Source organism: Carassius gibelio, chromosome B9, assembly GCF_023724105.1.
Source record: "Carassius gibelio isolate Cgi1373 ecotype wild population from Czech Republic chromosome B9, carGib1.2-hapl.c, whole genome shotgun sequence".
In the NCBI taxonomy this organism is placed as follows: Eukaryota; Metazoa; Chordata; class Actinopteri; order Cypriniformes; family Cyprinidae; genus Carassius; species Carassius gibelio.
In genome coordinates, this window is record NC_068404.1 from 32,600,771 (window position 1) to 32,614,959 (window position 14,189).

Sequence of the window (14,189 nt, forward strand, 5' to 3'; positions counted from 1 at the left end):
TGATCCTCACAAATCAGAATAATATGATGATTTATTATCAGAGTTGTGCTGCTGAAACTGTGATACTTCTTTCAGGATTCTTTGATGAATGAAATGTCAAAAAGAAGAGCATTTATTTAAAATAGAAGACTTTTCTAACAATAAACAATAGAGTTCAAAAGTTTATAACTCTTTTAGGATGTATTAAATTGATAAGAAGTGAAATCAAAGATTAGTATTGTTAGAAGAGATTTATATTTTGAATAAACGCTGTTCTTTAAAAAAAAAAGTATACATCGAAGAATCCGGAAAAAAGTATCACAGATTCCCAAATAATATTTGGCATCACAAATATTAATAATTCTTATAATAAATCATCATATTAGACTGATTTCTGAAGATCATGTGACACTGAAGACTGGAGGAATGATGCGGAAAATACAGCTGCACATCACAGAAATAAATTATATTTTAAAGGATATTAAAATATAAACCATTATTTTTTATATATTTTATTTTCATAATTTTGAATTATTACTAAATACAACTTTTTTTGTATCAAACAGTTCATTGAACAATAATACATGAAGTACCTGAAGCTGACAATGAAGTAGATGTATAATAATTAGCAAAGATTATTAATTTAGTGCTGTAAACGTGCGTGTGAGGGGCGGAGACGAGCCGCGGAGCTTCGGTGAGGACCAAACACAGCAGAACGGTAGGAAACTTCACTCCTCTTATTATTTCTCTTTTACTAAAGCGATTTATTTTTAGATACGTGGTCTGAGTCTTTCATAGAGTTGTAGAGTTATTAGAGAAATAGAGTTATTTTTTACATTCTTTGATCGAAGTTTTCAGATCGGCACTTCGGAGCCTGTTCGCGACTCGGTTGATTCAGATCGGCACTTCGGAGCATGTTCGCGACTCCGTTGATTCAGATCGGCACTTCGGAGCCTGTTCGCGACTCGGTTGATTCAGATCGGCACTTCGGAGCCTGTTCGCGACTCGCGACTCGGTTGATTCAGATCGGCACTTCGGAGCCTGTTCGCGACTCGGTTGATTCAGATCGGCACTTCGGAGCCTGTTCGCGACTCGCGACTCGCTTGATTCAGATCGCCACTTCGGAGCCTGTTCGCGACTCGGTTGATTCAGATCGCCACTTCGGAGCCTGTTCGCGACTCGGTTGATTCAGATCAGCACTTCCGGAGCATGTTCGCGACTCGGTTGATTCAGATCGGCACTTCGGAGCCTGTTCGCGACTCGCGACTCGCTTGATTCAGATCGCCACTTCGGAGCCTGTTCGCGACTCGGTTGATTCAGATCGCCACTTCGGAGCCTGTTCGCGACTCGGTTGATTCAGATCGGCACTTCGGAGCATGTTCGCGGCTCCGTTGATTCAGATTGAGACTCTGGGGACTGTTTGTGATTTATTTATTTTTTTAAATTCGGATATGTACTTCGAAGCAAGAAGTGTTTGTCAAACAGTTCATTAGTGATAACTGAATATTTGGGCCAGACGCTTTTTTTTTCTAACCTGTCGCTTTGATTTTTAAATGATTTCAATGACAGGAAGTTGCATGTATTGTGTTTTATGAATTGTGGATGGATTTATCAACTGACAAATAAAGTTGAACAGAAATGATCATGAACTCTTTAAGAGGTCAGCTAATTCTCAGCACATAGAGACTCTTTCACCTAGATATCACACTGTAGAGACTGTGTCTGTTCCCCGAACTAGAAAATACAAAAAACGTCCAAACCAAGTTAAGGTTAATAATTTAATTGAGGTTCAACAAATAAAAAACAAATGCAATATGGATAAACAAATGATAAAGCTTGGCTTATTGAATATCAGATCCCTTTCTACGAAAACACTTTTTGTAAATAATATGATAACTGATCATAATATAGATGTGCTCTGTTTGACAGAAACCTGGCTAAAACCTGATGATTACATTATTTGAAATGAGTCCACCCCCCAAGATTACTGTTATAAACACGAGCCACGTCTAAAAGGCAAAGGTGGAGGTGTTGCTTCAATTTATAACAACGTTTTCAGGATTTCTCAGAGGGCAGGCTTCAAGTATAACTGGTTTGAAGTAATGGTGCTACATATAACATTATCCAGAGAAACAAATGTTAATGATAAATCCCCTGTTATGTTTGTACTGGCTACTGTACACAGGCCACCAGGCCACCATACAGACTTTATTAAAGAGTTTGCTGATTTTACATCCGAATTAGTTCTGGCTGCAGATAAAGTTTTAATAGTTGGTGATTTTAATATCCATGTCGATAATGAAAAAGATGCATTGGGATCAGCATTTATAGACATTCTGAACTCTATTGGTGTTAGACAACATGTTTCAGGACCTACTCATTGTCGAAATCATACTCTAGATTTAATACTGTCACATGGAATTGATGTTGATAGTGTTGAAATTATTCAGCCAAGTGATGATATCTCAGATCATTATTTAGTTCTGTGCAAACTTCATATAGCCAAAATTGTAAATTCTACTTCTTGTTACAAGTATCGAAGAACCATCACTTCTACCGCAAAAGACTGCTTTTTTAAGTTATCTTCCTGATGTATCCAAATTCCTTAGCATATCCAAAACCTCAGAACAACTTGATGATGTAACAGAAACTATGGACTCTCTCTTTTCTAGCACTTTAAATACAGTTGCTCCTTTACGCTTAAGGAAGGTTAAGGAAAACAGTTTGACACCATGGTATAATGAGCATACTCGCACCCTAAAGAGAGCAGCCCGAAAAATGGAGCGCAGCTGGAGGAAAACAAAACTAGAGGTATTTCGTATTGCTTGGCGGGAAAGTAACATATCCTACAGAAAAGCATTAAAAACTGCTAGATCTGATTACTTTTCTTCTCTTTTAGAAGAAAACAAACATAACCCCAGGTATTTATTCAATACAGTGGCTAAATTAATTAAAAATAAAGCCTCAACAAGTGTTGACATTTCCCAACACCACAGCAGTAATGACTTTATGAACTACTTTACTTCTAAAATCGATACTATTAGAGATAAAATTGCAACCATTCAGCCGTCAGCTACAGTATCACATCAGACAGTGCACTATAGACCCCCTGAGGAACAGTTCCACTCATTCTCTACTATAGGAGAGGAAGAATTGTATAAACATGTTAAATCATCTAAACCTACAACATGTATGTTAGACCCTATACCATCTAAGCTCCTAAGAGAGGTGCTTCCAGAAGTTAATGGTCCTCTTTTGACTATTATTAATTCCTCATTGTCATTAGGATATGTCCCCAAAACTTTCAAACTGGCTGTTATTAAGCCTCTCATAAAAAAACCACAACTTGACCCCAAAGAACTAGTTAATTATAGACCAATCTCGAATCTCCCTTTTCTGCCCAAGATACTAGAAAAGGTGGTATCCTCACAATTATGTTCCTTCTTAGAGAAAAATGGTATATGTGAGGATTTCCAGTCAGGATTTAGCCGTATCATAGTACTGAGACTGCTCTCCTTAGAGTTACAAATGATCTGCTCTTATCATCTGATCGTGGGTGTATCTCTCTATTAGTTTTATTGGATCTTAGTGCTGCGTTTGACACAATTGACCACAGCATTCTTTTGCATAGACTTGAACACTTTGTTGGCATCAGTGGAAGTGCACTAGCATGGTTTAAATCGTACTTATATGACCGCCATCAGTTCGTAGCAGTGAATGAAGATGTATCATATCGATCACAAGTGCAGTATGGAGTACCTCAAGGCTCAGTACTAGGGCCGCTACTCTTCACACTTTATATGTTACCCTTGGGAGATATCATCAGGAAACATGGTGTTAGCTTTCACTGTTATGCTGATGATACTCAGCTCTATAATTCTTCGCGGCCCAGTGAAACACACCAATTTGAAAAACTAATGGAATGCATAGTCGATATAAAAAATTGGATGACGAGTAATTTCTTACTGCTAAATTCAGAAAAAACAGAAGTGTTAATTATACGACCTAAAAACTCTGCTTGCAATAACCTAGAACACGGTCTAAGACTTGATGGTTGCTCTGTCAATTCTTTGTCATCAGTTAGGAAGCTAGGTGTGCTATTTGATCGCAATCTTTCCTTAGAAAGCCACGTTTCTAGCGTTTGTAAAACTGCATTTTTCCATCTCAAAAATATATCTAAATTACGGCCTATCCTCTCAATGTCAAATGCAGAAATGTTAATCCATGCATTTATGACTTCAAGGTTAGATTGTTGTAATGCTTTATTGGGTGGTTGTTCTGCACGCTTAGTAAACAAACTACAGCTAGTCCACAATGCAGCAGCAAGAGTTCTTACAGGAACCAGGAAGTATGACCATATTAGCCCGGTCCTGTCATCGCTGCACTGGCTCCCTATCAAACATCCTATAGATTTTTAAATATTGCTTATTACTTATAAAGCCCTGAACGGTTTAGCACCTCAGTATTTGAATGACCTCCTTTTTACATTATACTCCTCTACGTCCGCTACGTTCTCAAAACTCAGGCAATTTGATAATACCTAGAATATCAAAATCAACTGCGGGTGGCAGGTCCTTTTCCTATTTGGCGCCTAAACTCTGGAATAACCTACCTAACATTGTTCGGGAGGCAGACACACTCTTGCAGTTTAAATCTAGATTGAAGACCTCTCTCTTTAACCTGGCATACACATAACATACTAATATGCTTTTAATATCCAAATCCGTTAAAGGTTTTTTAGGCTGCATTAATAAGGTAAACCGGAACCGGAAACACTTCACATAACGTGTACCTTCTACATCATTAGAAGAATGGCATCTACGCTAATATTTGTCTGTTTCTCTCTTGTTCCGAGGTCACCGTGGCCACCAGATCCAGTCTGTATCCAGACCAGAGTGTCACTGCAGCCACCCGGATCCAGTACGAATCCAGACATGATGGTGGATCAGCACCTAGAAAGGACCTCTACTGCCCTGAAAGACAGCGGAGACCAGGACAACTAGAGCCCCATATACAGATCCCCTGTAAATACCTTGTCTCAGAGGACCACCAGGACAAGACCACAGGAAACAGATGATTCTTCTTCACAATCTGACTTTGCTGCAGCCTGGTTTCGTCTGGTCAGAGGAGAACTGGCCCCCCAACTGAGCCTGGTTTCTCCCAAGGTTTTTTTCTCCATTCTGTCACCGATCGGGTTTTGGTTCCTTGCCGCTGTCGCCTCTGGCTTGCTTAGTTGGGGTCACTTTATCTACAGCGATATCATTGACTTGATTGCAAATAAATGCACAGACACTATTTAAACTGAACAGAGATGACATAACTGAATTCAATGGTGAACTGCCTTTAACTATCATTTTGCATTATTGAGACACTGTTTTCCAAATGAATGTTGCTCAGTGCTTTGACGCAATGTATTTGGTTTAAAGCACTATATAAATAAAGTTGATTGATTGATTGATAAGATGATAATGAAAAGAAAAGGTAATATTGCATATAAAATTATATTCAAGTATGAACTAACTTCATCCTTTCATTATGATGCAACATAGTTTTCTCAGATGAGTATTTAACATCTTTATTCTTGTGGGGATTAGTGTGTAAGTGCTATACACAAACAATCTGTTGATTCAGATCGGCACTTCGGAGCCTGTTCGCGACTCTCGACTCGGTTGATTCAGATCGGCACTTCGGAGCATGTTCGCGACTCCGTTGATTCAGATCGGCACTTCGGAGCCTGTTCGCGACTCGCTTGATTCAGATCGGCACTTCGGAGCCTGTTCGCGACTCGGTTGATTCAGATCGCCACTTCGGAGCATGTTCGCGACTCCGTTGATTCAGATCGGCACTTTGGAGCATTTTCGCGGCTCCGTTGATTCATATTGAGACTCTGGGGAATGTTTGTGATTTATTTATTTTTTTAAATTCAGATATGTACTTCGAAGCAAGAAGTGTTTGTCAAACAGTTTATTAGTGATAACTGAATATTTGGGCCTGAGGCTTTTTTTTCTAACCTGTCGCTTTGATTTTTAAATGATTTCAATGACAGGAAGTTGCATGTGTTTTGTTTTATGAATTGTGGATGGATTTATCAACTGAGAAATAAAGTTGAACAGAAATGATCATGAACTCTTAAAGATGATAATGAAAAGAAAAGGTAATATTGCATATAAAATTATTTCCAAGTATGAACTAACTTGCGCAATACTGTAAATAATCTTACTCTACCCTAAATCAGTGAAAATGTTTGGCTCAGTTTACAGAAAGTGTACGTCACACTTCCTTTCATTATGATGCAACATAGTTTTCTCAGATGAATATTTAACATCTTTATTCTTGTGGGGATTAGTGGATAAGTGCTATACACAAACACACACACACACCGGTCAGAGTTTGGGATCAGAATGATTTTTTATGTGTTGTTGTTGTTGTTGTTGTTTTTACAGGAGTTTACTCATCAAAACTGCATTTATTTGATCACAAATACAGGAAAAAAGTGAAATATTATTATGAAGTAAAACAACTTTTTTATTTTAATATACATTAAAATCTATTTTATTTCTGTGATTTTCAGCATCATTCCTCCAGTCTTCAGTGTCACATGATCCTCACAAATCAGAATAATATGATGATTTATTATCAGAGTTGTGCTGCTGAAACTGTGATACTTCTTTCAGGATTCTTTGATGAATGAAATGTCAAAAAGAAGAGCATTTATTTAAAATAGAAGACTTTTCTAACAATAAACAATAGAGTTCAAAAGTTTATAACTCTTTTAGGATGTATTAAATTGATAAGAAGTGAAATCAAAGATTAGTATTGTTAGAAGAGATTTATATTTTGAATAAACGCTGTTCTTTAAAAAAAAAAAGTATACATCGAAGAATCCGGAAAAAAGTATCACAGATTCCAAAATAATATTTGGCATCACAAATATTAATAATTCTTATAATAAATCATCATATTAGACTGATTTCTGAAGATCATGTGACACTGAAGACTGGAGGAATGATGCTGAAAATACAGCTGCACATCACAGAAATAAATTATATTTTAAAGGATATTAAAATATAAACCATTATTTTTTATATATTTTATTTTCATAATTTTGAATTATTACTAAATACAACTTTTTTTGTATCAAACAGTTCATTGAACAATAATACATGAAGTACCTGAAGCTGACAATGAAGTAGATGTATAATAATTAGCAAAGATTATTAATTTAGTGCTGTAAACGCGCGTGTGAGGGGCGGAGACGAGCCGCGGAGCTTCGGTGAGGACCAAACACAGCAGAACGGTAGGAAACTTCACTCCTCTTATTATTTCTATTTTACTAAAGCGATTTATTTTTAGATACGTGGTCTGAGTCTTTCATAGAGTTGTAGAGTTATTAGAGAAATAGAGTTATTTTTTACATTCTTTGATCGAAGTTTTCAGATCGGCACTTCGGAGCCTGTTCGCGACTCGGTTGATTCAGATCGGCACTTCGGAGCATGGTCGCGACTCCGTTGATTCAGATCGGCACTTCGGAGCCTGTTCGCGACTCGGTTGATTCAGATCGGCACTTCGGAGCCTGTTCGCGACTCGCGACTCGGTTGATTCAGATCGGCACTTCGGAGCCTGTTCGCGACTCGGTTGATTCAGATCGGACCTTCGGAGCCTGTTCGCGACTCGCGACTCGCTTGATTCAGATCGCCACTTCGGAGCCTGTTCGCGACTCGGTTGATTCAGATCGGCACTTCCGGAGCATGTTCGCGACTCGGTTGATTCAGATCGGCACTTTGGAGCATTTTCGCGGCTCCGTTGATTCATATTGAGACTCTGGGGAATGTTTGTGATTTATTTATTTTTTTAAATTCAGATATGTACTTCGAAGCAAGAAGTGTTTGTCAAACAGTTTATTAGTGATAACTGAATATTTGGGCCTGAGGCTTTTTTTTCTAACCTGTCGCTTTGATTTTTAAATGATTTCAATGACAGGAAGTTGCATGTGTTTTGTTTTATGAATTGTGGATGGATTTATCAACTGAGAAATAAAGTTGAACAGAAATGATCATGAACTCTTAAAGATGATAATGAAAAGAAAAGGTAATATTGCATATAAAATTATTTCCAAGTATGAACTAACTTGCGCAATACTGTAAATAATCTTACTCTACCCTAAATCAGTGAAAATGTTTGGCTCAGTTTACAGAAAGTGTACGTCACACTTCCTTTCATTATGATGCAACATAGTTTTCTCAGATGAATATTTAACATCTTTATTCTTGTGGGGATTAGTGGATAAGTGCTATACACAAACACACACACACACCGGTCAGAGTTTGGGATCAGAATGATTTTTTATGTGTTGTTGTTGTTGTTGTTGTTTTTACAGGAGTTTACTCATCAAAACTGCATTTATTTGATCACAAATACAGGAAAAAGTAAAACAACTTTTTTATTTTAATATACATTAAAATCTATTTTATTTCTGTGATTTTCAGCATCATTCCTCCAGTCTTCAGTGTCACATGATCCTCACAAATCAGAATAATATGATGATTTATTATCAGAGTTGTGCTGCTGAAACTGTGATACTTCTTTCAGGATTCTTTGATGAATGAAATGTCAAAAAGAAGAGCATTTATTTAAAATAGAAGACTTTTCTAACAATAAACAATAGAGTTCAAAAGTTTATAACTCTTTTAGGATGTATTAAATTGATAAGAAGTGAAATCAAAGATTAGTATTGTTAGAAGAGATTTATATTTTGAATAAACGCTGTTCTTTAAAAAAAAAAGTATACATCGAAGAATCCGGAAAAAAGTATCACAGATTCCCAAATAATATTTGGCATCACAAATATTAATAATTCTTATAATAAATCATCATATTAGACTGATTTCTGAAGATCATGTGACACTGAAGACTGGAGGAATGATGCGGAAAATACAGCTGCACATCACAGAAATAAATTATATTTTAAAGGATATTAAAATATAAACCATTATTTTTTATATATTTTATTTTCATAATTTTGAATTATTACTAAATACAACTTTTTTTGTATCAAACAGTTCATTGAACAATAATACATGAAGTACCTGAAGCTGACAATGAAGTAGATGTATAATAATTAGCAAAGATTATTAATTTAGTGCTGTAAACGTGCGTGTGAGGGGCGGAGACGAGCCGCGGAGCTTCGGTGAGGACCAAACACAGCAGAACGGTAGGAAACTTCACTCCTCTTATTATTTCTCTTTTACTAAAGCGATTTATTTTTAGATACGTGGTCTGAGTCTTTCATAGAGTTGTAGAGTTATTAGAGAAATAGAGTTATTTTTTACATTCTTTGATCGAAGTTTTCAGATCGGCACTTCGGAGCCTGTTCGCGACTCGGTTGATTCAGATCGGCACTTCGGAGCATGTTCGCGACTCCGTTGATTCAGATCGGCACTTCGGAGCCTGTTCGCGACTCGGTTGATTCAGATCGGCACTTCGGAGCCTGTTCGCGACTCGCGACTCGGTTGATTCAGATCGGCACTTCGGAGCCTGTTCGCGACTCGGTTGATTCAGATCGGCACTTCGGAGCCTGTTCGCGACTCGCGACTCGCTTGATTCAGATCGCCACTTCGGAGCCTGTTCGCGACTCGGTTGATTCAGATCGCCACTTCGGAGCCTGTTCGCGACTCGGTTGATTCAGATCAGCACTTCCGGAGCATGTTCGCGACTCGGTTGATTCAGATCGGCACTTCGGAGCCTGTTCGCGACTCGCGACTCGCTTGATTCAGATCGCCACTTCGGAGCCTGTTCGCGACTCGGTTGATTCAGATCGCCACTTCGGAGCCTGTTCGCGACTCGGTTGATTCAGATCGGCACTTCGGAGCATGTTCGCGGCTCCGTTGATTCAGATTGAGACTCTGGGGACTGTTTGTGATTTATTTATTTTTTTAAATTCGGATATGTACTTCGAAGCAAGAAGTGTTTGTCAAACAGTTCATTAGTGATAACTGAATATTTGGGCCAGACGCTTTTTTTTTCTAACCTGTCGCTTTGATTTTTAAATGATTTCAATGACAGGAAGTTGCATGTATTGTGTTTTATGAATTGTGGATGGATTTATCAACTGACAAATAAAGTTGAACAGAAATGATCATGAACTCTTTAAGAGGTCAGCTAATTCTCAGCACATAGAGACTCTTTCACCTAGATATCACACTGTAGAGACTGTGTCTGTTCCCCGAACTAGAAAATACAAAAAACGTCCAAACCAAGTTAAGGTTAATAATTTAATTGAGGTTCAACAAATAAAAAACAAATGCAATATGGATAAACAAATGATAAAGCTTGGCTTATTGAATATCAGATCCCTTTCTACGAAAACACTTTTTGTAAATAATATGATAACTGATCATAATATAGATGTGCTCTGTTTGACAGAAACCTGGCTAAAACCTGATGATTACATTATTTGAAATGAGTCCACCCCCCAAGATTACTGTTATAAACACGAGCCACGTCTAAAAGGCAAAGGTGGAGGTGTTGCTTCAATTTATAACAACGTTTTCAGGATTTCTCAGAGGGCAGGCTTCAAGTATAACTGGTTTGAAGTAATGGTGCTACATATAACATTATCCAGAGAAACAAATGTTAATGATAAATCCCCTGTTATGTTTGTACTGGCTACTGTACACAGGCCACCAGGCCACCATACAGACTTTATTAAAGAGTTTGCTGATTTTACATCCGAATTAGTTCTGGCTGCAGATAAAGTTTTAATAGTTGGTGATTTTAATATCCATGTCGATAATGAAAAAGATGCATTGGGATCAGCATTTATAGACATTCTGAACTCTATTGGTGTTAGACAACATGTTTCAGGACCTACTCATTGTCGAAATCATACTCTAGATTTAATACTGTCACATGGAATTGATGTTGATAGTGTTGAAATTATTCAGCCAAGTGATGATATCTCAGATCATTATTTAGTTCTGTGCAAACTTCATATAGCCAAAATTGTAAATTCTACTTCTTGTTACAAGTATCGAAGAACCATCACTTCTACCGCAAAAGACTGCTTTTTTAAGTTATCTTCCTGATGTATCCAAATTCCTTAGCATATCCAAAACCTCAGAACAACTTGATGATGTAACAGAAACTATGGACTCTCTCTTTTCTAGCACTTTAAATACAGTTGCTCCTTTACGCTTAAGGAAGGTTAAGGAAAACAGTTTGACACCATGGTATAATGAGCATACTCGCACCCTAAAGAGAGCAGCCCGAAAAATGGAGCGCAGCTGGAGGAAAACAAAACTAGAGGTATTTCGTATTGCTTGGCGGGAAAGTAACATATCCTACAGAAAAGCATTAAAAACTGCTAGATCTGATTACTTTTCTTCTCTTTTAGAAGAAAACAAACATAACCCCAGGTATTTATTCAATACAGTGGCTAAATTAATTAAAAATAAAGCCTCAACAAGTGTTGACATTTCCCAACACCACAGCAGTAATGACTTTATGAACTACTTTACTTCTAAAATCGATACTATTAGAGATAAAATTGCAACCATTCAGCCGTCAGCTACAGTATCACATCAGACAGTGCACTATAGACCCCCTGAGGAACAGTTCCACTCATTCTCTACTATAGGAGAGGAAGAATTGTATAAACATGTTAAATCATCTAAACCTACAACATGTATGTTAGACCCTATACCATCTAAGCTCCTAAGAGAGGTGCTTCCAGAAGTTAATGGTCCTCTTTTGACTATTATTAATTCCTCATTGTCATTAGGATATGTCCCCAAAACTTTCAAACTGGCTGTTATTAAGCCTCTCATAAAAAAACCACAACTTGACCCCAAAGAACTAGTTAATTATAGACCAATCTCGAATCTCCCTTTTCTGCCCAAGATACTAGAAAAGGTGGTATCCTCACAATTATGTTCCTTCTTAGAGAAAAATGGTATATGTGAGGATTTCCAGTCAGGATTTAGCCGTATCATAGTACTGAGACTGCTCTCCTTAGAGTTACAAATGATCTGCTCTTATCATCTGATCGTGGGTGTATCTCTCTATTAGTTTTATTGGATCTTAGTGCTGCGTTTGACACAATTGACCACAGCATTCTTTTGCATAGACTTGAACACTTTGTTGGCATCAGTGGAAGTGCACTAGCATGGTTTAAATCGTACTTATATGACCGCCATCAGTTCGTAGCAGTGAATGAAGATGTATCATATCGATCACAAGTGCAGTATGGAGTACCTCAAGGCTCAGTACTAGGGCCGCTACTCTTCACACTTTATATGTTACCCTTGGGAGATATCATCAGGAAACATGGTGTTAGCTTTCACTGTTATGCTGATGATACTCAGCTCTATAATTCTTCGCGGCCCAGTGAAACACACCAATTTGAAAAACTAATGGAATGCATAGTCGATATAAAAAATTGGATGACGAGTAATTTCTTACTGCTAAATTCAGAAAAAACAGAAGTGTTAATTATACGACCTAAAAACTCTGCTTGCAATAACCTAGAACACGGTCTAAGACTTGATGGTTGCTCTGTCAATTCTTTGTCATCAGTTAGGAAGCTAGGTGTGCTATTTGATCGCAATCTTTCCTTAGAAAGCCACGTTTCTAGCGTTTGTAAAACTGCATTTTTCCATCTCAAAAATATATCTAAATTACGGCCTATCCTCTCAATGTCAAATGCAGAAATGTTAATCCATGCATTTATGACTTCAAGGTTAGATTGTTGTAATGCTTTATTGGGTGGTTGTTCTGCACGCTTAGTAAACAAACTACAGCTAGTCCACAATGCAGCAGCAAGAGTTCTTACAGGAACCAGGAAGTATGACCATATTAGCCCGGTCCTGTCATCGCTGCACTGGCTCCCTATCAAACATCCTATAGATTTTTAAATATTGCTTATTACTTATAAAGCCCTGAACGGTTTAGCACCTCAGTATTTGAATGACCTCCTTTTTACATTATACTCCTCTACGTCCGCTACGTTCTCAAAACTCAGGCAATTTGATAATACCTAGAATATCAAAATCAACTGCGGGTGGCAGGTCCTTTTCCTATTTGGCGCCTAAACTCTGGAATAACCTACCTAACATTGTTCGGGAGGCAGACACACTCTTGCAGTTTAAATCTAGATTGAAGACCTCTCTCTTTAACCTGGCATACACATAACATACTAATATGCTTTTAATATCCAAATCCGTTAAAGGTTTTTTAGGCTGCATTAATAAGGTAAACCGGAACCGGAAACACTTCACATAACGTGTACCTTCTACATCATTAGAAGAATGGCATCTACGCTAATATTTGTCTGTTTCTCTCTTGTTCCGAGGTCACCGTGGCCACCAGATCCAGTCTGTATCCAGACCAGAGTGTCACTGCAGCCACCCGGATCCAGTACGAATCCAGACATGATGGTGGATCAGCACCTAGAAAGGACCTCTACTGCCCTGAAAGACAGCGGAGACCAGGACAACTAGAGCCCCATATACAGATCCCCTGTAAATACCTTGTCTCAGAGGACCACCAGGACAAGACCACAGGAAACAGATGATTCTTCTTCACAATCTGACTTTGCTGCAGCCTGGTTTCGTCTGGTCAGAGGAGAACTGGCCCCCCAACTGAGCCTGGTTTCTCCCAAGGTTTTTTTCTCCATTCTGTCACCGATCGGGTTTTGGTTCCTTGCCGCTGTCGCCTCTGGCTTGCTTAGTTGGGGTCACTTTATCTACAGCGATATCATTGACTTGATTGCAAATAAATGCACAGACACTATTTAAACTGAACAGAGATGACATAACTGAATTCAATGGTGAACTGCCTTTAACTATCATTTTGCATTATTGAGACACTGTTTTCCAAATGAATGTTGCTCAGTGCTTTGACGCAATGTATTTGGTTTAAAGCACTATATAAATAAAGTTGATTGATTGATTGATAAGATGATAATGAAAAGAAAAGGTAATATTGCATATAAAATTATATTCAAGTATGAACTAACTTGCACAATACTGTAAATATTCTTACTCTACCGTAAATCAGTGAAAATGTTTGGCTCAGTTTACAGAAAGTGTACGTCACACATCCTTTCATTATGATGCAACATAGTTTTCTCAGATGAGTATTTAACATCTTTATTCTTGTGGGGATTAGTGTGTAAGTGCTATACACAAACAATCTGTTGATTCAGATCGGCA

The 14,189-nt window shown here is 37.8% G+C and overlaps 1 protein-coding gene across 12 annotated transcripts in view; it reads left to right on the plus strand.

Annotated features, from left to right (window-relative positions):
* The window catches only part of LOC127964937 (uncharacterized), a 420,295-nt gene that overhangs the window by 327,874 nt on the left and 78,232 nt on the right, over nt 1-14,189 (plus strand). The window contains exon 2 of one of the 12 annotated variants that reach the window (XR_008155159.1): nt 11,182-11,452. The exons of 10 other annotated variants lie outside the window; for them this stretch is intronic. The gene's annotated coding sequence lies outside the window, so the exon portion shown is untranslated. Of the gene's footprint in view, nt 1-2,688; nt 2,960-11,181; nt 11,453-14,189 lie in introns of those variants that run through there. One more of the 12 variants, XR_008155158.1, reaches the window with a different exon arrangement.